Source organism: Anas platyrhynchos, chromosome 9, assembly GCF_047663525.1.
Source record: "Anas platyrhynchos isolate ZD024472 breed Pekin duck chromosome 9, IASCAAS_PekinDuck_T2T, whole genome shotgun sequence".
Lineage (NCBI taxonomy): Eukaryota > Metazoa > Chordata > Aves > Anseriformes > Anatidae > Anas > Anas platyrhynchos.
The window spans coordinates 7,870,779-7,896,954 of NC_092595.1; positions in this window are offsets into that span (position 1 = coordinate 7,870,779).

Below are 26,176 nucleotides of genomic sequence, written 5' to 3' on the forward strand. Positions count from 1 at the left end.
AACTTCAAGTGAAGAAGTTCTGTTTCGACGTTTAGCATGCATTAGAAACATCAATTTAGTTTATAGTAAAATCATAAATGTCTATGAATTAATACTTGCAGAAAATCAAATAATATTCTATGTGCTATTTTTCCTTCTTTCACCTTTGTTCCAATGTGCTAAAATCATATTTTTTCAGTGTAGCACTCCCGTTGATGAAGCCTGAAGTACATGGCAATATGACTGAAATTCATTATCAAGCAAATAGTGCAATGAACTTTGCAGCAAATCATCACAAAGTAATCTTGCTTTTCTGTCTGGTCTTACTCTAAATGTGATTTGCACTCTTATGGAAAGAGGACCTCGTGTTGTTTTTGATGTTATGTACAAATGATTTCGCTTTGTAAAATTTCCATTATGCCTGTTTACATTTAGTAGCAGTTGTTATTGATTCAATCTGTCCTGATTTGCAAGTAGGAGTCTTTAACATTAAGCCCCTTCAAAGTTTCTCATAAATTTGTGGCATTTTGCCAGCTTTGCTCACAAAACAACATAGAGCTGTTGGAAGGAAATGCTCCAGCTGCAAGAGTAAGTGGAGCCAAAAAGCAAAGTCCAAATAGAAATCATCCAGTTCGTGCTTTCACTTTGATCACCAGATGTTTGCCATGTGACTTCAGCATTATAGAATAAAAGAGAGGAGAAAGAGGATAGTGTGATGCTCAGTTTAAATCTAACACAAGAACTCATAGCTCAGCAACGGATATACACGTACAGTTACTATGTTTATCACTTTTGGTTGACACATTCCTTATTTTAGCATGACATTGATTACAGCAAACTATATCCCTATGCAAAGTTTTGTTTTGGTTCCTTAATTCCTTAAACTCTGAAGGATTATGGAAGTAGGACAAGATACACTCCAGATTAATAATACTGATTATCCTGTTTTTATTGGTAACTTGTCTCTATCAAGAGCCTCACTGTTCTTTGTGTACTGGTTTATAGTGGTGTTGGCAGATTTTAAACAGTACATTCTCAGCTCATAAGGGTTGCACAACTAGGCATATCCTTTTCATGGTTTTAGCATTGGGATTCATTTGATTTAACTGCCTTCAGCACTACGCTTGAAGAAGCTTTTTTTCAGCTTCTCCTAATTCTGAAATTGTTGAGACATTTCAAAATTCACAGAATGGAAAGGACGCTTCCCAGTTTCCAAACTGTGACTGTTTATCATTTCTGTCAATGATTTCATATAATGCAAAGCTCCATCTAAAATCTCTTTACAATTTTACTCTTGTTAACCTTGTAGGATGGCTGATGCAAACTTTTGATCTTTAAGGGGTTAAAAAGTCTCCTGAAATGTCCATCCTAAATTTATTCATGATGTTTTTAACTACTTATTCTGATAATAGAAAATTGTATGATGCATGTTGTAATAATTCCTAATTTAACTTGGATAAATGACTTAATCTCTACATCTGACTGTTTTCCCAAAGGAGGAGTCCTTCCCCTCCATTCTCTTGCACCCAGCCACCCATTTGTGTCCCCTGCTGTCTCAAGTACTTGATAGTTCCTTTACTCTGCTATGTCTGTGCTTTAGACTCACAACAGTACACTCTGTTTGGAGGGCACACTTTTATGCTGGAATAGTGAACTAAACCAGCTCAACGAAAGTCCTTTCAAGTCCTTTCGGCTCAGGGAGATGGGAGAACAAAGCCAGGGCTGAGAAGTTGCACTTCTACTTTAGGTTACTCTGGAACCATAGCCTCAATTCTAGATTGACGAAGCTGTGGCAATGCTTTATTTTCCAGCATTCTGTGCATATTATCTGTTTAGTTTTTAAGATCTCTAGATCAAAGACTTTTAGTCTTTTAGTGAACTGCCCAGTGACAAACACAATAGATCCCCAAATTTGGATAGATCACAGAAGAAACTGCATGCTTTTTTTGATTGCATACCTTCTATCACACTTTTTGTGATAAAAATACACAAAAAGTCATGCAAATATATCTAGCTTTAATGAAAACAGATCATATTCTATGCTGTTGCTTCCAACTTATTATTTATGACACAATACAAAATTTTATTCAGGTGGACTTTGTTCTTCGTAGTGATTCTTCCTGAGACAGTAGAGGTTTCATTATATTTCCAGTTCCAACCTTTCTTTATGACATGGAGTTTTTCACTTGTGAACTTCCTTAACCTACTTAACAGCCCTAGCAGCAAATAGTTTTGAACCCTTTATTCTCCACTGACCATTGAAGTACGTGATATAGTATGTGATATTTACACAACACAGCTTTTTAATGTAAGAGAAAATGATGCCAGCTATTCATTTGAAATACGGACGAAAATGTTTATTTTATAATAGGTGCTTTTATGTGAAACAAAATATTCTTAATATTTTTAACAATTCATGAACGTACTGTCTCCACCCTTCACTGAAATGTTTTGCATATGCCTGATATTTCTGGGTCTTTTTCTCACAGCAGTGTTAAGAAAATTTCATGCTATCACATTTTTGAGCTGTAATACTGTTTACTTCTAAGAGAGCTGAATATCATCTAGTACTCTGCCAGGTCCTTCTCTAGACTTCCACATGAAGGTAGTTTTATTTGATCTTTTTATGCCAAAGATTAAATTTCTTTGTGTTGTATGGTGAAAAAACAGCCCTTATTTTCAGGAAATAGTCTTATGGAAAGTTCTCTGTTCCAAACTATTTGCACTCAAATCCAAAATGCCCATAGCTTTTGTTTCAGTAACAGAACATTGGATTTGCTGTCACACTCCCAGGGAAAGCACATTTCTCAGTACTTACATAGATTCTACATCTTCCATTATGGGATGAATCCCTTCATTCTTGCTTAGGAAAAATTAGCAGTGATTAAGAATACAAATATTTTGAAAATAAATGCATAAGCTTACACTGAGTTGATTAGTGTCCCTGCCCATGGCAATTAGATGGAATTAGATATGATCTTTAAGGCCCCTTGCAAACCAAACTGTGATATGCTTCTATGATAACAAAGAGTTGACCGATGACTTCTGAAAGTTCAGGGGTTTTAGGGTTTATGAGTTTGAACTATGCTTAACACATTGACTCTCAGGGCCTAAATTTTCTTCTGTAACTCTATGCAATTCAGTAATTCCTGACTTTCTGTTCTTCTAACTTATCATATAAATGCTATAGGCATTTCAGAGCCTGATCTGTTTATGCTCAGACAAATATCCACTGTCTCCAAGAAGGAATATTACATTCAAAGAGGTTTCCCCTGTGATGGGAGTTTTGCCTGAGGAGGGAAAGTTGGATCAGTCCCACATGTTGTAGAGACTTAAAATCATGAATTAATATGCAGTAGAGCTATGACAGTGGCTTTAATTCTACTCACATTAATTTTCACTGTTATTATTAATTAAACCCTGAAAATCAGGGATTTAATGGAAAGTCTGACAGACCTTTAATTACAGCATTTCAACAGTCTTATAGTATAGGATGTCCTCTACTAGTGCACAGGACATTCTGTACTTGAGAGGATACAGAAAGAAGTCATAGTTTTTGGTGTTCATGTTTGGAACATTTTTTAATTCATGACAGGCTTTTACTCATTTTTGTCTGTTGCATCTGGATAACGTATATAAAGTGAATACTTTTAAATTCTGTTCAAGAACAGACTGCAAATGGAGATTGATTTTTTCTTTTAAACACGATCACTCTTTATTGTTCAAAATTATCTGTAGCTGTTTTAGGAGAATGTATTTCAGTCTATGGACTTCTTACAAGCTATTTATATAGCATATTGCTTTATACTCAAAGATACATCTACCACTGATATTTAATTGCAGACTTTTTGCAGGAATGATGACCTTTTCTATTCTGTTCATCTAACATCTATCAGAGTGGTATTCTGACCAGGATCCCTGTGTGCTCCCTTAATATAAACATTACATTATTTTAATTCATCACAGCTGATTTGTATCACTTTGTCTAAAGCCTTTGCATTATGCGTGTTCCATTAAGACCTCAATATGAAGTTTAACTGCTTAGGTCTTGACTGCATTGGGGAAGAGTTGTGTCAAAATGTACGGTGTGATTCACAGATACTGAACAGCAGGAAGGATAGGAAACTGCAGGGGAAAATCTGATATTGCAGAGAGCGGTAAGTCTCTACAGTGTTCTGTAATGTCTAGTAGATTGCATTAGTTTTATTCAAGCATACTAACATAATATGCCTGAAACTTGGTATTGCACTCTATCTGCTAATTCTTCCAATTCTATCAAAGATTTTACATTGTACACATTCTTTTAAAGAACATTTCTGGACTCATGAATTTGATCATTTCAATGACAATTGAGGGAGGGAGGGAGGGAGAGGGATACACGGTTTTAATTCTGGAGGCTGTGATGGAAGTACATTACAAAAGCCTCAAAACCAGAGGCAAATTTAACAATATTTATAGCTAAAACAAGGAATTACTTTGGAGGAGCTGAAGAGTTTTTTCAATGATTTAGGTACAGGTAAAAACTGGTGTCTAATCAGCTAGCCACCTGTCCTCTTGATTAGATAAAAGAAGTGTAAGAAATGACAGAAAATGTATGATCTAAAAATAGTAAAGAAAGGAATGTAAGCATATTCCATGTTAGAAAGGCTTTCAACTTTTATATGAATTGTTCTAAGATTTAGAACTGATTTTACAAACATCAGACAGTTAAAAAAACTCCTTTTTGCTAGGAATCCAGTGAACACTGGAAGGGCAAGCATGCAAAGTCCAGAAAACCCCCAAAGCCATGGTGTGATGCTATGTGCCTTCTGGCCATACAAAGAATTCAATGCTGAGCACCTCCTGCTTGCCCTGTGTTCACAAAAATTAAGAGCCAGAAAGCAAATTTGTATAAACAAACTTTCTTCTATACTTTCTTGCTTTAGTTAACTTCATAAAGCATCCACATTTCTAGTTCCAGTTCCAGCAGGTTTTCAAAGCTCTGCACTTTCTTTGCAATCTATGTCTAGTTTTACACCTGGTAATTTTTCATTCCTCTGTCTCTCCAGAGCCTTCTTTCATGGATGGACATTTAAAATGAAAACATTGAGAAAACATTTGTTCTTCACTGGAATTTAAATCGGCTGAGAAAAGACAGGGAAACTGGTTTCACGTCACTCCTAAGCCCATTTACTAGCCATCTGCTGCCTAACAGAGCTGTCTGCTTCCTTTCCCTTCCCAGCCATATGCTCTTTCTGCTTTTGTTACCCTGTTGTGGCATTTATTCAGTCCTCTGCTAAACCAGCAATGGAAGCTCAGCTATCCGAAAACTAACCTTACAAAAAAAGTGGATAGCTTTCTGCTGGTTTACTTCTGGGGACTGCCTCGCTGTGGGGGCTGGTGCAACAGAGGCCCAGGAAGGAGCAGGACGGACCCTTGGGTGACAAGAGGCTGTTAGAGCTGCACAGCTCACGTCTGAAACAACAGCCTTAGAGCTTGTCACACTTGTATGTCTCTAGTCATCTCTGAGAATGTGATATGAAGTAAAAGATGGCAGATAGCAAACAAATATGCATTTAATGTAAATTTAGTCAAAAGCTCCTCAGAAATTATTGCTTCAACGTTTGGAAAGCTGATTTAGTTTAGGAACTGCAGAGACTTCTTAGCAGTGCCAGCATTGATTGGCTGGGTTTAGCAAAGTGCTGTGGATGTCAGCTATGGACAAAATTGTTGTTAGCATTAAAAAACTGCCTGCTGTGTGGATGGGCTTAACGCGCTATTATATGGGATGGATGCAAATGTAATGGGCTTGAAAATGGAGAGATTGAGCCTGAAACCTGTAGGGCATATCCTTGGCCCAAACTAACCCACACCATCATTAATCAGGAGTCAGTACTGAAGTGGAAGGAAACTACTGGCTGATTAGAATCAGGACCTGATTACTTAAAAGGGAGCCTTAACAGGGCAGGTGACTGCAATGGCTTTGTGATTTTATTTTATTTTTGAATATTTGTATTTTTTCTCAAGGAGCAGAATACCTAGCAGTTTAAATGCACATGAATTACAAAGCTAAAATGTTAAAATAATGTTTAGAATAGGTTAGCAATATAGACAATACAAAAAGGAAGCATTTTGAGGTGTCCTTCCTCACACAGTAATGGGATTGCCGCTGCTGCTCAGCACATCACAAGAAAGTTTTATCCTAAGAGAGCAAAATAATATCATTAACAGAAAATTAAACTTAAAGTCACCATGAACTATGGACTTAAAAGACCCTCAAGAAATGAAAACCAATTGTCTGTTGGAAAACCAGGAGGTCAAGTAGTCATTGACCAACCAAAAGCTGCACCGATTGCTGAAACGTACAGTACTTTCAAATCCAATTAACTGTTTCAAGCAGACAGTCCTCATTTTCTCTTTCATCAGGAAGGGAAATTTGCAATCATATATTCCAATGAAAGTTAAGTTGTTTTGATCTGATAATTGTCAGATGTATTTATCTTAATTTGTAAGTTTCTAATGCTAAAGCTCCAAGCTGTTCAGATATAACAGAAGTACTGGGAAATGAGGTACAAAATGCTGGAATTCAAATTAACCAATAAATATATTTTAATATATATCAGCAGGACTCTAGAGGATTCCATTAATGTTGAAAAATAGAAAGGATTTAGGTTAATTTGGTAAGAAGGCAGGTCAGAACGTTTACAACAGTGGCATAGAATTGTATAGAGATGCAAAATTTTTCAAGAGAGCAGAATTTTTTCAAAAACGCTGACTCTAGCTGTCACAGCCCTGCCTTGGTTAAATCCAGTGGAGAGATATGAGGACTTTCTAATTTGCTTTCCCTCTATTTTAATAATAGCTGTGCATAAGTAATTTATGAAAGGCCAACCAGGCAGTGGGCAACAGAAAATTAAACTCATTTTATCTGAAAGCAGGTGGATTTCTATATATCATTAGCATGCATAGAATTCTCACAATGTTATTTCTCATACTGATGGAATGTAACCAAATAATATATGAGTTTTTTGCTTATGCACGAGTGAAATTTTTAGATAAAAGTGCCAGCCCCAATGGCAATTTTCTGCAAAACGAAAACTAATTCTGCGAAGCTTCTTATTACTGGGAAGACTCATTTGGCTTGCATTAGAGACTGACATAAGTGACTTTAGGATTTTACTAACAGATTAGATGAGATGTGCTATATGCAGTAATATCATTAGAGAATGTAGCAGCAGGAGCAGAAGAGTTTGTGGCACTTAAGGACACTGGCACAAGTAAATTGTTTTCATTTATTACAAGCTTTTAAATGATTTTTTTTTTTCTCCTCATGAGAATATGTTTTAGTTTTAGGTTTCCCTCGCCCTTCCCCAATATTTAAAAAAGCTTTTACCAAAATTATTTCTCATGTTGTCTCCCACTGACATCTATTGTAAATCTCTGCTTTATCACCTTTATCAACTAGAAGCTAGATCTTCATGAAGAAAAGAACGGTAAAATTAATAAAGGTATTGTCCATGTTGTTTAATGTAAATGAGGGCAGAGTAGCAAACCACATGTATCTCTACTTGCTGGATTTTCACTTTTCATTAACACATATATTTGTGATCTATACACTTATGGTTCACGTGTATTTTAAAATAGCAACAAATGTGCTACAGCCATTTAACTTCACCAATCAAAGCCTTCCTTTTTTTTACTCATAAAACTATTGCGAGGTTTTCTTTTAATTATGATACCCAAAGGTACATCCTGCATAAGACCTTTTTCCACTGTTATATCTTGTTTAACTATAAATGGCATTACACAGAATTTTTCTCTGAGGCAAGGAAAGACTGTGCTAAATGCATATCTTGTATAATACTGGATAATATTTTACAGTGAGTATGAGGGAACACTCAGGTAGTTTGTCACAAAGTGAAACTTTCAATTATGATTTATTTATTTATATATTTTTAAAATTCAAGAAGCAATAGTGACAGCTGCCAGGAGTTAGCAGTAACTGCCCCTTTGATGGGTTGTATTAGTTTGTACTGGTTCTTTATAGTTGGCAATATATTTTGTTCACATTTGAATTTCAAAAAAGAGGGAAGATATGACTGTGTTGTTGGCAGCAATAATACTGACCCAAGTCATATGACAGAGATAGTACTCCTTTGTAACCCTAACCCGGGTCAGGTGATTGCATCCAGCTGTTCTTCAGCTGTTTATTCAGTTTCTTGTATCAGCACTCATGTTATGTCACACTTACATGACTTTTTTATATTACATGACTTTCTTCACGGTTTACTTTGATAGCAAAGTTTATATTGTCCTCCATATTTGGCTATCTTTACTACAAATGCCCTAAGAAATAGGAAAATAACATCCTCAGGTAAATTGCATGGGGATAAACATAGTGTGACTATGTTTACTTCAGTGAAGCTAATCCATGTGTATAATGCTCTACTTAAAAAGCAGGGTTTGGACCAATATAAGCAACATTGAAAACAGACTTGATATTAAAGAGAACGGTTAAGTTCTCTTCTCAGTTGTAAATGCTGTTTTCAGCCATGCGGAGGCATATGTAGAATGGTTCTGCTGGAGTCAATAGATTTCCTTCAGACTTTGCTCAGCATAAAGTGACAGAGTTTGGCTCTGTTGTGACCAGAACTCAGCTAGTGTGTTACATGGCAATGCTTAGAGTTCAGATGGAGCCATCCAAGCAAATACATTGCAGGGCTCTGTCTGCACTCTGTTTCGTGAAGTCCGTCCCTGTTGCAATCACTTGCCACTATCAGTGAAAGTGTAAAAGAGGGAGAAGAAATAACTGAAATGTATGTGAAAAATCTGAAACTCCAGTACCTCAATGCATAGACATTTTGCAGCTGCAGCTGCTGAAGTCCAGCTCCTTCTTTCATGGGCAAGCTCAGAAGTAATAAGGACAGTCTGTGAAATCTTGTACCTACTTCTGCATCAAATGATCTGACTAGCGTACATTTCTATATGATGCTAACAGCTCACATAGAAACTTAGGACAAGACTGTGTGGACCCTCCCAGACCACAGTCACAGAAGTGCCTTATAATTCTGATCATAAATGTTTCAAATTCCACCCTACAGCCAGTTAGCTTCTCTGTTCCCACTTTCTCTACTGGAAAGCTGATCCAAGACCTCTTTACATGAAATTTTTTACATGCCAGCTGTTCCTGTGCTGTTTTCTGTATCTTAATTAGGTGATGCCCTTCTTTTGTTCTCTTTGTTTTAAATCCAACATTAGTTATGGAAGACCTGCATAGAGGACCTGGAGCTCTGTCCTGCTATTCAGTAGTCTGCCCAGAGAAATCCCGAGTCTCCTGTCATCATCCCATTGTACATTCAAACAAGCAACTCTTAGAAAAAGCCAGTTCATCTCCTCCAGTGCTAGGAAACACTTTCTCCTATGCAATATTCCAATTTACAGTGATGATTAACAGATCCGTATACCAAATGCTCTAGCACTTGTGATCTTAACCATAAGTAGGATAGTGCAAAGTATCTGAGTTGATTATACCAGTGATTAAAGCATAGACAAAGGACAGAAGTGAGTACAGAGAAAGTAGATAACAGGATGGAAGATCAGAATAATTTTTCATTGCAAATGAACTAAAAGGAGGTGTACTTAGAAAAAGTTTGCATATTGTTTTTTGTTATATTTCCTACTTAGAACATTAAAGTCAAAACAGACACATGGATATATCTTTATTTTCCCTCCTTTTCATTTAAATTTGCAACATTTCAGGGCATTTTACCATCTTCTTTTTATTTGCAGCTAGCAATCAAAAAGTATTTTCCCTGTATTCTTAAAAACTAAAAAGTAAATGCTATATTTTTAATCTTAAGCATTTTAAAAATCGAGGGATATACTTTCCAGTAAGTGCCAGTAAGTCTAGCTCTAAGTTGCTTGTGTTGACATACTGCTGAGGGCTAAAAACAGCTTATACAGATTTTATTTGTTTATAGGGCAAATTATAAAATGTTCCACTGAAATAAGTAATGACAATTTTTGTCTACATAAATGTGCATGTAAATGTAATGATGTTTGTTGTCATTTCAACATGACTGCCATTATTGAAAGAGAAGAGCCAGTACTAATTCTTGCTGTCATATTTCTTAAAAAATGAAAATAAGGCATTTAAAGAAGCGTCAAGGTTTTCAGTGTTGATCATTCATCTCCTGCATGCTCTTAGAATAACACCCTCAGCAAAACAGACAGACAAAAGCTAACTAGAGTTCTGCTTTCTAATCTCTTTAAGAGGCATACATTTGAAGATATTTTCCAACTTCAGAGTGTTCTGAAACTCAGTGAGGCCTTCATGAGTAAGATGCAAGAATTTGTCATTGTCTTAAAGGTTGTATAACCTGAGCACAGTGTAGAAACCTGAAAAAGACTGCCTTTATTCTCGTCTGCCAAAGGAAACCCTTCTTTTTTTTTTTTAATTGATTACTTAGAGGTTGTAAACTGTGTCTTGATGAGCTTTCCTGGTGCCAGTTCTCCAGTGAGTCTATCCACAGGACATTAACTGCTAACAGCATTCAGGTCAACCCCCCTCACAACTGAACTAGTATGTTATTTCAACATAGCAGTGTTTTGTCAAGTTTCTTGGAAGTACGAATTGCTCTCCTCCCCCTTCCCTCCCCGGGGTTTGCACGCCACCCTGAGCCAGCAGTGGTTCAGCACGGGGAGGGGAGCACTGCATACTCTAGAGCAATGTAGTGCTGCTGGCTTCAGAAAAGCTGAGCAAGTGTCAGCTGATACTGTTTAGAACTTTTCAGAAGTCTTAATTTCTCAATTTTGTCGTGATGCCTAGAGCTGTCTCCAGCCACTCAGCTTGGGCTGATAAAACTTTGTGCTGGCCACTGCGCAGAGATGACGTTCTCTTTGTGGATGTGACCTGTAGTGGTCTTTGTGGTTTCATCTGCTTGGGTAAGCAGCTATTACCCAATCAGGAATGAAACTGGAAAGTGTCATTATCATCTAATAAAGACTATTTTAGGTAGGTTTAGTGGCTGAATAAATTTAAGGGTTGAAGAGTCCTGAATTCTAGTCTTGCCTGTTCCACCAAAGTGCCACGTGACACCAAGTGGGGAGCCATCTGTTTTTTGAGGGAACGTCTAATTTTCTGTGCCCACCTAGTTATTCCTCTAAAAGGCCCGAGCATTCACATGCCTTGAATATAACTTCACTTAAAGCTGCAGACTTACAAAGTCTTTGAAACCAGATGCCTCATGTTCCAGAAAGCAAAAGTTGGGTTTGAAACATTTTAATTTTTCAATGCCTCAGTTTCCCCCATGTTCAAGGAAGGTGATGTGAGCATAAGAGTAGTACTGATTTGTGAGGTACATTGAATATGTGAATGATAATAGTTATCCCTGTGTGTGTTGTCATTCTGAGGGCTCACAAAGCATTGGGCAGTGGGACAGGCAGATGTCCCTGTGCCACACTGTGACACAACTGCAGTGACCATAGTCTACAAAGTAGGGGCTGCCTCTTTGCAGTGACTTCCCAGAGCAGCAGAGAGGGGTCAAGGACACAAGGCTGTCTCACTCACAGAGTGAAAAATGAAAATGAAAAGGCTGAAACTATAGATTGACCTGAATCCATGTGCTCTGTGCAGAATTCTGCCTAGCTTAATCCAGCAGATCTTCTGCTAACTATAAGACACATCTCTGTGAGAGAAACGAATGCAGGAACAGCAAACCACACAATATTATGAGACTATTTTGGGGAAATAACTCGGATATGGGCCCTGGACAGCTCTGTTTATAAAAGCCAGGAAAATACAGGAAAACTTTCCTTCTTCCTTCTTAAACTGATTGAATCCCCAGATACTGCTTTAATTATTCATGCTCATGATGCGGTACTTTGTTCAGCCGTTTCTGAGAAGCCAGAACCACAGTATGCTCACCGATTGTTACTATCATCATAAACTTTCCCACCATCTTTCGTCTTATGTAAATTTAATTCCAAGCACACCACTTCATGCTTTATTATCTCACAACAGCAATTGCATTTGGCCCTTTGATTCATCTGTGGAGAATGCATTATGAAGCAAAGCATAAATATCATAAAGTGGTTAGTTCATGGGGCTTCTAATTTCAAGAACATCACCATATGCTAATTCATAGTTTTCATACTAGCACAAAAAATATATTTCAGTGCATGTCGTGAGGGTAAATCCCTGCTTTCGTCCTTCACTTTGGAAAATGCTACAGCTTAAAGAAACTTAAAAGCTCTAATAAAACTTACAGGAAACCGACTCGCTGGAGTTTTCATCTACACTTCTATGTATTCGGAATACAAAAGCATGTAAAGAACCTCCAAAATAGTCTAGGGTGGGGACGAAGGTAATGAAAGAAGAGGTGGCATTTGCTGCTCTTTTATCTGCCATGTATCATGGTGAGTAGCTATTGTCCATTGGTGTAGTTCATCTTTAACAGTGCTAAAGCTGCACCATCAAGGTCATTCGCTAGTACTGAACCACAGGGGAACCAACATGATTTAACTATGTATGGATCTACAAGGCAAAAAGCCAGCCCATCCGGGCAGAACACATAGGCACCTGTGCATGGTTTCATGTGGCGAGTGTAGAGCACAGGTGGGCAGGATTGGCTGGGAGAGAGCACACTGAGTGGACACTGTTTACTCTTATTAGGGATGAACCAGGCACACTGTGCTCTTTCATTTCATGATACGTATGTGTGAAAATGTCATCCGCAGATGTTGCTGTGTCAATTTGTCCTTATTTTCAGCTTTAGTTCATCTTGAAGGTTCATGGGCTATGCAGACATACAGATTTATTTTTCTGTAACTACACAAATAACAAAAAAAAATCAGACAAAATTTCACAGTTGTTAGAGGCAAGTGTGGGATACACATGTGTGAAAGAAAGAGAGGGGAATTGAGACAGACTGAAACGCTGGCTGGGCTATCTCTGCACAGCTGTAACTTGCATGACCAGCACTTACACAGCAGATCAATAGGTCCTACAGTCTCGTTAGAATTTGTGAAGCGATCTTTGCAGAAGATAATTTCCTTTTCAGCAATTACGAATCCAAAACATTGAATGCTACTTTTAAATTTTCCAACATATTTGCCTTTAATTCCCATTTTTCCATACTTTTACAATCATATTGTGTTGTTTGGTGTTCTTTGAATCTTTCCAGCAGCGAGATAAGATCATAGCTGAGATCACAAAAAGCCCTGGGCATATCGAACAGAACCAGTGTGAGATAAGGGAATGTGCTTACTTGTATAAGAACCGAATCACCGAGAATCCAGGCTGCTGCCCTACGCTGCTCTGAAAAAGCATCCCCAAACACAGCACAATCCCCTTTGGTCTCTTCACCTGCTTTGTAAACTGTGTTAAGAGCATACCAGGCAGGGTGCTAATAATCTGGGCATACAGGAGAGCACAGGGTTCATATGCTATGGAGGTGGCATTCTCGTTCCTTTTTCCATTTGTTGCTGGTGATGGTAGGCAATTTGGGGCCTAGTGATGGTGCAGAAACAGCAATGAACTTGTTCATTTCTGTTTTTCTTGTCTATTAATTAAAAAAACTTTTTTTGATTCAGGCTTAATTCATCTTGTTGCACAACAAAATATGTCAGGTATCCTTGTTTTGCCTTCCACGTCTGATAACTAGCGCAGCAAGTTCAGCCTGTTGATGTTTGTATTGGTTCTTCCACAAAAAATGTGTAGTAGCACCTACTTAGTTCATATTTCTGGTAGTTTGCATCTGAAGTAAGCTGCTCTTAAACACATTTTTAAGCAATAAAGGCAGCATTGTTTTCTAGCTTTTGCTCAGAATGGCATGAAAAGTCATGAAGTTAGATTATCAGCTGGTATAAATTTGACCTACTTTTGCAAGAATGCCCGGAGATATTGATTTGAGGATATAATTTGTGTCTCTCAGACTGTTTATGCAGCAAGTCTGTGATAAAAAAAAGCATGTACTTCTGCTATCCTGCAGCCAGTTGTAATTATATATCTATATATATGTAGGAAAATACTAGCTACTTCAATTTTTTATTTTTTATTTTTTATTTATTTTTTATTTTTTTAAGTTGAGAGGATAGCAATGGGATCCTCTACCTAGTACAGACGGGACTTTTTTTTTTTTTTTTTTTTTTTTTGGATCATGCTTGCTTAGGATCAGAATATTTATTTGTGTAAGGTGGCAACCTTGATTTTTATACTGGCCAGCAAAACTGTTGAGTTTGTAATTTTATTCTCTGCAAATCATCATCATTATTTACCCTTAGATTAATAATTTAGATATGTTACTTTTATGAAGACTGGAAGGAAAATTGAGTCTGTATCTCCAACACCAGCAGAGAGTTTCTAAATTGTATTAGGATGGAGTTTCTAAAATCCGGTCAGTGCTGTAGATTATTTTATTTATGAATGGAAAGGAGTAAAGTGTATTTATTGCAAGGTACATTTAAATGTTCAAACCTGTAGGTAAACTTTAACTTCTTAATATTTATAACATTGCATTGGTGAGAAAACAAACTCTTGCTCACCTTGTGTTTCTGTATTTTCTATAATTTTGGATATTACAAACAACATAGGCATGGAAGGCCATAATAGTCCATGATTTCTAATATTGGGTAAAGCACAAATATAAAATATACTTGAAGCTCAGCTCTAAGTAGATTATAAACATTTAATATAGAATGTTATCATAATATTCAGAGCACCAAATTGCAGACTTCTGTCACCCACTTTCAGGCATGCTTCTGAAGATCATAGTTAATTCTGCTGATTTATGGTAATGCTGTAGCACTATCATATGCAGCATCAGAAACCACTAACAAGCTTAGTATAAGCTTGGACTGAAATGGTTTGAGGTTTAAATTTCTGTAACGATTATAAACTAGAGGGAGTGAAATCCCACTTCAGCAAAAAAATAAAAGTGTCTTGTTACAATTCAATATTGCATCCTCTCTCTCTCCCCCTCTCATTCCAACCCCCCTTACTTTCTCTTCTCTCTTTAGCTTCTCTGAGGAGCCATATTTGAGAAAAGTAATTTTAAATTGTGACTGGCATTTTTAAATTTAAGAATAATCCTTTTTGTATGGTAATGTGCTTTATAATTACGAGACACAATATGAGTATTTATTGGAAGTAAAAAAAAAAAAAGCTAGGGTGAAAAGTATTAAAATCAACTAAATTTTTTTTGCCCATTTCATTTGAAATGATAGCTATTTATAAAACAAATATGATGACTTTGCCAACCTTTTCCACAAACATTTTAATAATGTATGTCATATTTGACTGTCTCAGGGATACTATGGAGTGCAATTACCATAAAATCTGTTTCAAAACTCCCTCTGAACTTAGGGTTAGTACGATGCTAATGAAGGTGTGCAAAGAGAGAACATTTTGAATCAGAACTTTAGAGGATGTAAATCACATTGCTGTTGTTTCATAATGAAATCAACGGAACTATAATAACACAGTTGTTGAGAATCTAGCTTTGCATGTTTGCCTTTTATACAGTGAGCTATTCTCTTTCCTGTGCCTTTATGAGAGCTGTGCTGAATAGCCATTTTTTGGCAAAAGGCTGATGGTATACTACAAATAAAGAATTTTAGGAAACTTGTCATTGATTCAGGCAACGTTGCTATTTTCAATTTTTCAAATTGTAGACTCACTACTCTGATCTGTCAAAATCACTTTTTCTCTCTCTGCCCATATGAAAATGTACAAATTGCCCAAGATTTTTAAATGATCTTAATGTTTACTTTCTGGAGTTCAATTCTGATATCAAGAATCAAAATCTGAGTATCAGATTTTAAGAAAATTATTTGAAAGGTTATTTCAATTTAGTCATTTAAACATATTAAAAAGACACTTTCCACACTAAAAAAATGCTGCTGTTCATCAAAACTAAGGTCAAGCAAAATGATGCAAGGGAAACAGTTGTATTTTTCCTGGTTTTGGTGAAACTCATTCTGAACTCATTACCTTGATGCAAGCTGCTTGATTTTGCAGAGGTCTGATACTTGTTCCCCATCTTTAAGAAACCAAATCATGATTAAACATCAATCAAAACTTTCTTGTTGGGCCAAAATCAAGTATACCTGTTGTCTTCAGTGGGACAATGAAAGTTTTTAAGGCATTAAAAAATTGACTTTTAAAAAATTGGTTGTTGATTGTATGGCAAAAGAGTTTTACCTTGATCATGGGCAAATTTGTGGTGGTATCAAACACATATCATCAGTGTCTACACAGAATCATGGGTTATGCTACTTCAGCACATCTCACACTTAAAGATGCACAAGGAATCCACTGCCCTTTTGTTGAAAAGCTGAGAAATGGAATCAGCTCTTCCGGGATTCAAAGCTCTGTCTCCAACTTGATCAGCTGTCTTGCATCTGCTGCAAAGGCTGCTGATGTAGCCAGTGGTCAAAGTTCTTTATTCTAAAAGTGGATCTAACTGGTTCTGTGTCTTTTTCTCCAGCAGCCTAGCATAGATGTGAGAAGGAAGCCACCAGGTTCTGTAAGATTTGGGAGGGCTCATCATCCGGTGTTGAAATACCAACTCCACATGCTACAGCTTTCTTTTCAGGATGTCACTCTCCCGCCTCCACACTCACCACCAAACAAACATAGAAATCTACTACTGTTCTCCCCATGCACTCCATTTTCTTCCAATCTGAGAGCCATTTGTGTGTATAATTGAAAATTAGCAGTGCAGCTGTTTGAAGAGAGTAATTTATCACAGCACATTGTTCGCTCCTGACACTTTAGACCTGGCTCTAACAAGGCAGTGGTTGCTGGGGGTTGAGCTGCAGAAAGTGATTCGGCTGTAATGCCGCGTTTCCCCTGCTTTGTTGCTAATTGTAGCCTCTTTTTCTCCATTGAATTGGGAGTTGAGTAAAAGAGCTTGTTTGCTCTGTGCGACGAGGCTGCCAGGGCCGCTTGGGCTATTATCACAAGATACTCTTGATCTTTTGAAAAGCAGGAAATAGAATTTTTCTCCAACAGGGAAAGTAATTTGCGATGCGTCCATTAGTTCTTCATTAAAGCAAGATTAAATTGCACGGCAAATCACATCTGTGTTTGGATGATTAAAGGGTGGCATTTTAGAGGCCAAAACTAATTACTAGCCAAAATGAATGGGAGTGAAAAAACAGTCATGTTTTTACATTAGATAGTGTGGCTTGTAATTAGATTCAAGCTAATTCCACTATTTCTTCTCATTTAATGAGATGAGCCTGTCCTCATCTTTTTCTAGGCCATGCTAACAGCCCCAAATGTATAATTTTGATAATACTGAGAGTTTACTTTATTGAAATTTCTTAGCTACCTGCCACAAGTGACTGTTCTGTCTAGTGGTGCTTCATTATACATCAACATGAGCTACTGTGCATGGCCCGAGCAAGCATCTCAAGCAATCCCTGTACATTTATATGTACATATATTTGCATAAGTATAAATTTGTGTGTCTGTATAGGTATACACACATATATAACACCCATGATATACATACTTGTTGTTGTTAAATGAATACAGGAATGTTTGCAAGAGTATTGAAGGAAAGTAAGTTAGGCCTTTGCATATCTGGGAAGTACAAATCTCTATGCAAAAATCCTTTAATTATGGAGATTTGGAGGTAGTTCTTCAGGCACGAGAAGAAATGGATAAATAGTTGCATCTGATCCCTGTGGGTCCCTTCCAACTCAGCATAGTCTATGATTCTGTGATTCTGTGATTAAGTGGTGATATAATACAGTTATTTACTCAATTTTAAAAAATGAGGTCTGCTAGTTGCCATTAAAGCAATAACGCTTGAAACTGGTAGCTGATTCCAAATGACCTAGTATTTCATTACTTTATTATATCATGTTCTTAAGATCAGATCTTCTTGTTTCTCATTAACAGATGTGGTCAATATGATGTGGGACTATTTCTCCTCTTGGGTTCTTGTATTGAAAAGGAGGAAGCGTAAAGGGCCACAGATTGGATGAATATAAGGCCCAGAGAACAGGTGCTGTCCCTTGATCCTTGGAGATCCTTCAGAAAGCAATAGATTGGAGATATCTTATCTGTTCTGCAAGTTTTCATTGCAGTTACTCCCAAAGACAGATGCAGACATGGCCAAAAATCTGTTCACAAGCCTCCAATGAAAACATGCCTCTGGGTAGGGGAAAGTGGTGGCTGGAACAGGGCAGAGGGGAAAGAGGTAGCCCAGAGACTTCATGCCACTGATCCTTCTATAGCCAGAGAGATTCCCAGAATCTGGGAGTTAGCTCATAGCTGATTCTTGAAGACTGGAATAATTCTCACTTCTGGGCCCCCAGCTCTGTATCCAGTAGAGCATTCAAGGAAAAGCTTTGAGGGGCCCCAAGAGGTATCTACAGAACAAATAAACTAAAAAGCATGACAGAAATCTTGCTGTCAGGAAGAAAGACACCTTGAAGAATTTATAATTTAAAAGTCTGATCTGCAGAAGTTTACCATTGTTGGCTGTTGGTTTACTTTCATGAGCTTACTATTGGCATTTTAATACCTTTAAACTTGGTGTGTAATCAGGCATTTGCATGCACTCTAATATCTTCTTTTGAGTGTGCATTGGATGAATAAATGGAATGCACATTTCCTTCCTCTTCCAAGTCCTCTAGGGTTTTTATTACAAGTCACCAACACATTCTAAAGGGAATTTGCCTTTGTCTTTACTTGCCCTATATTAATAACATTTGTTGCTGCCGCTGAAGATTTGCTGTTGGCCACTGTCAGGAAATAATTACAGAAGAGACCTTTGGTTCGGTCCAGGATGGCAAATCTTATGTTCTCAGCACTTCCTACTGCAGGTTGCTCCAAATACACCATCATGGAGGACTTGTTAAGAATGCTACAAACTAATTTGTGATGTATATGTACATGTAGAGCTGTACTTTCATACAACAAATACTCATTTGAGTAATATCAAATGGTGCCCGCTACCTGGAAAATCACCTTTAGTAATAAATCTGGACTTTTTTTTGGCTAGCTTTTCTTTTGACATCTTTCTTCTGTGAAAGTTCAGATGGCCAACATTAAGGTCCATTTGTTGTCTGCTTGCTGTTTTTACTGGTTTATATTGGCTATAGCAGATTTCTCTTGAAGATGATACTTGTAAACAACAGCCATGGAAGTGCCTCCTGGCAGAATACCATAGGGGCAATTAAGCTCACTTCTGGTTAACTTTTAAAAGTCTAGGGTTTCTTCTGGAGAAGCAACAATGTATTCCATAATTGCCTGTTTCATCTAAATTTAATCTTAACATCATAAAAACTTAATTGTGAAAATGATGCAGGAATTCTAGCAAAGCCAAATATAAAGTTCTTGACTGCAAAATTGATGTATATTTTCAAGGAGAAGTCCCCCGTGGTCAAGACTCCCTTCCTACTTCTCGCTTGGGACCTTTCAGACAACTTAGCCACAGGTGCTGACTTCATTGTATTTTACCCCAAGAAGATTTTACCCCATCTTTTTCAGAGATTACTTGTAGTTGTCTCTCTGAGCTGCTAGTCGTTGCTTGTCTCATGAATTTCCATGGGAGTTCCAGCCGAATATGAGAAAACCCTCCCTTACTATGCGGGTGACAGAGAACTGGCAAAGGTTACCCAGAAAGGCTGTGGTGTCTCCTTCTCTGGAAATACTCAAAACCTGCCTGGATGCCATCCTGTGCAATGTGCTCTGGGTGACCCTGCTTGATTATCTCTAGATGTCCCTTCCAACCTCAAATATACTGCAATTCTGTGAACTTCCAACTGAAAATTCATTTTTTTAAAAACTTTTCTCTCCATTCCCCTATTTTTTTTTTTTAAATCTAGTAAGACCAATTTTATCGACTCAACTGTGTATTATGTAACATTTGTATTATCTCTGGAGATAGGTTTCCAATTAATGGACATGAAACTTGCTACTTGGTTTTAAGAATTATTTAGTGTCAATCTAATAATCAGGAACTGCACAGAGGAGATTTTAAAACAATATTTCAAATTTATTTTATTAGCATAACAACATAATTTATGCTCACTCTAGGTTACATCATATCAAATTCATAGTCATCTCTCTGTTGTGAGCAACATATTACATTAATAAAACAGTTGAAAGATTGGTATTTTAAGGGTTTTGTCTAAAGTACTTTTCCCTTCATCAGTTTTAGGGACTCATGCCATTGCACCTGCATTTGAATTCTCCTAATTACAGGGAACCTTGCTTGCTAAAACAATAAGAGAAATGTGTCCATTTATCATTGCTTATAGCTAGAAAAACTATGACTGACATTCCTGCAGATACTCTGGCAAGCAAAAAGGCTTCTTACGGCTAATGGGAGGGGCCAAGAACTCACTTGAAGACAGAAGGATCCTTTTTTGTTCTAAAGACAGTTTGTGTTTTCTAAACTGGAAATTGCAGAGTTCAAAAGTTTCTAAGCTCTCTGCTGCCCTTGAAAGCTTCCTCCAGTAATGGAACTAAAGTCTATTAATGAGCCTTAAATTCCACTTCAAAACCATTAAATGTCCTATATTTTCAGCTTCCTAGCATATTTCTTTTCTATAGTATATATGCAGTCAGGGGTCATGTAATTTTCTAAAAAAAAATACTTAAAAAGGAAAGATCTGGCGATTCTGGAGAAATTAGTTTTGGCTGTGGCAATGGTTCTCTAAGTGTTTTTCACCTAATACCACCCTCATTGGCAGTTGATGTACATTTTTTTTGATCGTTTCCATTCTCCCCATGACTGGTCTATCAAAATGGTAGCCTTCCAGATGGGTAACAAGCATTCCCACATTTTTCTGTCTTTCTGGATGAGCAGTAAGCAATAACTTCTGGGCTCAAACATGCAGCTTCATGCATGCAAGTAAGCTGTCCATATAACTTAAGGTTTGGTCATACTTTGAGAAATACTGGTCGAAAAATGAGCTGTGAAGAGAAATTTGTAAGAAATTTTATGGCATGGAGAAGGAAAGGCTTTCTGGGCAAAAATACCATGACAGATAGGAAGAAGAGAATAGCTTATGAAGACAGCATCTTTAGCAAGACAGAGACAAGCTTCAGCTGGAAGCAAGGAGAGGGAGCCAACATTGTATGAATATCCAGATAGTGCTTGAAAGTGCTTGCTTTCACTGCTATCTGAAGTGAAATCTTAGGAATAAATCTTTATTTGAGACAGAATATCTAAGTCATGGCATTTGGCAGAGAGATTATAATTGGGAAAAAAAAGTTGATCAGGTCCACACACTAGCAAATTTTTTGCTATCACAAGTAATATTCAGGTCGCACTTCACCTTTGAAGTTTTAATGGCCATCTTAACTTAGTCACTCACTTGTGTTTGATGTAAGTGTGCAAAGCCTTAGCTGGCTCCATTTGTCTATAACTGCTTTAGGAGCTTCAGAAAGCATTGCGCTCATAAAACTGCAGGTTTCAAAGAGGTTATTCAGAGATTTCATTCTGCTGCCACCATTTATCAAAGGAGCACCTTCTATATATATATATTTTTTTAATATATATATATATATATATTTAATATAAACATGGCAGTGGGGATGATGGAAACAAAATCTCCATTGGCTTCAATGACAGCAGAACTGAGTTCCATAGTTTTAAAAATAACATTTATATTTTTACAAATAATATAACATTCAAGTTAGTTACTAGTATAAGGAAACAGAATGAATTTTTCCCTCTTTTCTTTCTTTCTTTTTTTTTTTTCATTCTAGTTTTATGGAATTTATGGAAATATAAATGTGCATTTAAGCTTGAACTGTAAAGCAAGTTTTAAATTTAACCCATAATATTGAGAATAATTTTATCTCCTAAAGAATACAGAAGCTCACTGCTTATGAGTAGATTTCACCTTATTGGACATATACAAACCTGAAGAGTTGGTGGAATATTAAAGCTAGATTGTAATTTATTGAAACAAACAATAAAAAAGGACAGAAATTCTGTAATTTTCCATTCCCATGATAGGTCTTTCAGATAACTAGTACATGATGCTGGATAAATCACAAGGAATCAAGTTACTTTATGTCCCCTTTGAACAGGAATAATAATACTTACATAAGTCCCATTCATGGTGCCATGTTCTCTTGTCCATCCACTTCCCAAGAAAACAGTGGCACGCTTTGCATTGACTTCACTATTTATTAGATCAGCCCTTAAATGCATCATTTTAACTTATGTAAAGGTTTATGGCCTCAAAGGAAAGTGATAGTGAATGTCTATGAAATAGATATGACAATAACCAGTAAATACATCTTTACGGTTATAAAATACTCCCACTCCTTCCTTATCCCAACAGCTTGGTCACTTCTTTTGTTTGCTGCAACAGTGGACCTCATAACATCACAATCTGTTGCCATGGAAATGGCTGTGATTTTGCAAATTCACTTTTATGTCTTCACGGTGATATCAGATAGAAAAAAAAAACGGGGCAATAGGGAAAAAACAAAACAAAACAAAACAAAAACTTGTTTGAAGAAAAAAGGGCAAATTGTTTCTAAATTCAGACCTAAAATCTTGGATAATTCCTTGTGTGAGCACCTTTTGAAGTTATTACTTTTCTGTGGTTACTTACATGGCTTACCAAGTTCCCTCCAGGAGAGAATGCCACATCAAGTCTGCCTGAACACTAACTAGCAAAGTAGCCTCCTTCAAGTCTCTGGACTTATTATAGTACAACTAAATAATGATAAAATTATGATAATGATACTGTAAACATAGCTAATAGCATGGGAAATAGCCATCCACACACAGGACTTCAATGCATTTTCTGTTTTTTCACTGCTCTAATTAATCTACCACCTCAAGCATGTAAGAGCTGCATTTTGGTCATATTCTGTTGATTCACAGTTTGGCAACACTAAGAAATTGGATTCTATAACCATCCCAGAAAAATTATTTCACTCTTGCCACTCTGGACTAATTCCCCCACATAAGTATTATTTCAGATTGTGAATTACTTTATTCTGAAATAAATTCTCTGGTTTAGAATAACAATATTTTTTCTGAAATAAAATTATTCTAGAATAAAATACCCCATGTTAGAAAATATGCTGGAATAGCTAAATGATAGCTATCTTAGAGATTAGACAAAACTTCAGAGCATAGACTTTTTAAACAAGTGCATCAAGCTGATTTTGTTCTTTTTGTTGTTAGTTTTTTTGTTTGTTTGGGTTTGGGTTTGGGTTTGGGTTTGGGTTTGGTTTGGTTTGGTTTGGTTTGGTTTGGTTTGGTTTGGTTTGGTTTGGTTTGGTTTGCCTGCTGTTAAACTTTGCTCTTTTCTGTAAGAAAACCCCAGCACTAAATAACAAAGATATACAACTCTGATACAAGTCACTGTACAAGCTGTGATTACTTTGATAAAAAATCTTAGGTGGATTTTATTATCTATTCACTGTAGAATGGATGTGTTTTCAAAACGGGTCTTAGTTAACTGAATTTACATGGATCTACTCAGACGCTCCATGTAGTTGCCACCTAGTGTTGGAGTTCTGCCTGAAGTTCAGCCTCTGCATTATGCTGAATCACAGGTCAGACACGTGCAGTACCTGGGCACGTTTCTTCTGTGGAGGCCATTGCAGTTTAGACATTTACTGAGCCAGAGAAAGTATGGATGGTTGCAATTCCTTAGCTCAGAGGTTACATGTCAGGCCATTGCAGCCAGGCCTCTGTCTTATTCAACACTTAGGTAAGGGATGAAGTGCTGAAGTTGTTCCAGGGATGGGAGTTGTGCATGTCTTTTGCTGTACAGTAGCTTTTAAAGGGAATATATTTCACCACTCTTTTGAACAACAATATTAATTGGCAAAAGTACCTTTTTTTTTTTTTTAATAATAAATAGTTGGATAAGATCATTGTTCATTATGTTTCAGACTTCGTTAATGAGTCTACATAATGTGAGGTTGATCAGACCAACTGTTTATGGTAAAATTAACAACTAGGCCAAAACAGTTATTGCAGGAAATTGTCTGTGAATATTTTGAGAGATACTATCTTCTTTCCAAACGATAGCATTAGCAAGCAGTTACAGACTTCTGTAGTTACAGACTTCTGCAGTTACACAACTGCAGAAAACAAAGTTAGACAAAGAGTTAAAAAGGACAAAATGTTTTTCATAAACATGGGACAACTAAAATATTTCAACTACAAAATATTTCAAAACTGCTTTGTGAAAAGGGATGCGATATTGCATCTAGCTATGCTGGTATAAATGTGATAAACCTTAGATCTCATTTTGCTGTGTCTATTTGAAACCTAAAGACAGGGGTTTGCACTGGAAAGCTTGTCTTTTTCCCATTTACAGCATTTGGTCTAATAAACTGTGCTGCCTTTCTCTACTTTGTATGACTTGCTTGTACAATGCAAACATGCACCACTCAAGAAAAAATGTTAAGCTATAAGAGCAAACACACATATATGAACAAACAGCTTGAGGACAAAGCTGTGATCACAGGGGAGCAGTTCTCTCTGAGGCTGTAAATACATTTTCAAAGCAGGATTTTGTGACTGATTAGTTCCTGGATGTAAATTTCAAAATAAATATTGGTATTCAGTGAGAGATAATTACTAGAGGCATTATGAGCCTGACCATTTACTGTCAAAAGCAAAAGCTATGCTTGTTTAATAATGTAATCAGAATGGGAACTCTTATGTCTGAACCATTTTGAATCACATTACAAGAAGATGAAAATAGCACTTGAAACAATTCAACAGGGATCCCATGTGAATTTGGATTGAAGAATAAGCTTCAGAATCGCACTATCAGCTATCATACTATTAGGTATACTTTGTCTGCTGATCAGGATGAAAATGCTTTTCTTAAATCTCTTAAGAACTTTGTTAAGTTCTTTATATGCTTTAAGCAAAAGATATCACATTGATATAAGTTCCATTGTGCTGAAATATTAACACTGGAAGGAAGTTCTGTGGTTAAAATAATAGTTACTGAGTAAATTCAGACATCTACTAAGGTAATAATAAGCTCACTGTTAAAAAAAAAAAAAAAAAAAAAAAAAAAAGAGCAAGATAGAGATGAGAATAAAAGTTACAGATCCAAAGATAGTGGCAGGTATTACCAGAAGTGAATTTTGAAATACAGATATATTTTTATTTTGGGGGGAAAAAAAAAGAAAAAAGAAAAAAAAAACACACCATTATTTTGAGAAGTATTATATCTGATTCTAGTAGATATCTCTTTCCAAATTTCCTCCATATCCTTAAACCTGTCCCAGAAATTAAGAGCCATGAAAATGCCATGAGCTGAATCTTTCAGGGTCCTAGAAAGAGAATAAGTAATTATCCTTAGACTGCTTCTTTGAGGTAAAACTACTTAGTCCCATACTTGAGAGACAGAATATACTATGTAGAAGAAAGACCAAATGTCAGAAAAGAATTAAACTAGCCCTGTGAAAGATGTACTCATGCCAAATTTGTCAGAGCACCAAAAGGAAGGGAGAGTTGCACAAAACAAGGTGAGCCTTATAAAGGACAGTTATGTGCTGGGGTACTTGGCAGTGACCAGTTGCATGTTCCACTCAGGCTGAAGCTTAAGGACAGTACGATGGATAACTGGCACAGGGAGAAAAATTACAGAAGTTACGGAAACGAATTCTTGATTTTTTTTTTAAGTCTAACAGTGGGAAAAAAACCTTCAAGAAGCTTATGCAGGATGAATCTTTCTGCTAGATGATCACCCAGTGGTACAATCTACTGATTCTCATTTGTATTTTAAATATTGAGTTATAATAGAATATGACAAATAACAAAGGCTTATCATAATTTGGCTAAGATGGGATTCTATTCAAGTTCATAGATAAAGGCTTACATGTTACAATTGCTTCATTTTTGCTATTCTCTGTTATATCAGTAGAAGTTTAATATACTGTGTCCCTTATAGTCACAAATATTAGAAGAAATATCAGCATAAAAACCAGAGACATTGATTTAAATTAAAAAAAAAAAAAAAAGTGTCAACAACATAATACCTTTTTCTTAATCTGAAAGTAACAGACATTAGAATTACCGGTTTTGAGGCCAAAGGAAAGCCAAATGTCACCAATACCTAAAAAAAACAAGAGGCACGAAAATGATTGAGCCACTGCAGACCAAACACAACATGACAGCAGAAGAACCCCTTTTCAAACTGAAAAAGATAAATTTCAGAAAGTGGTTGCTAACCCAGGAAGATAATGGATAGC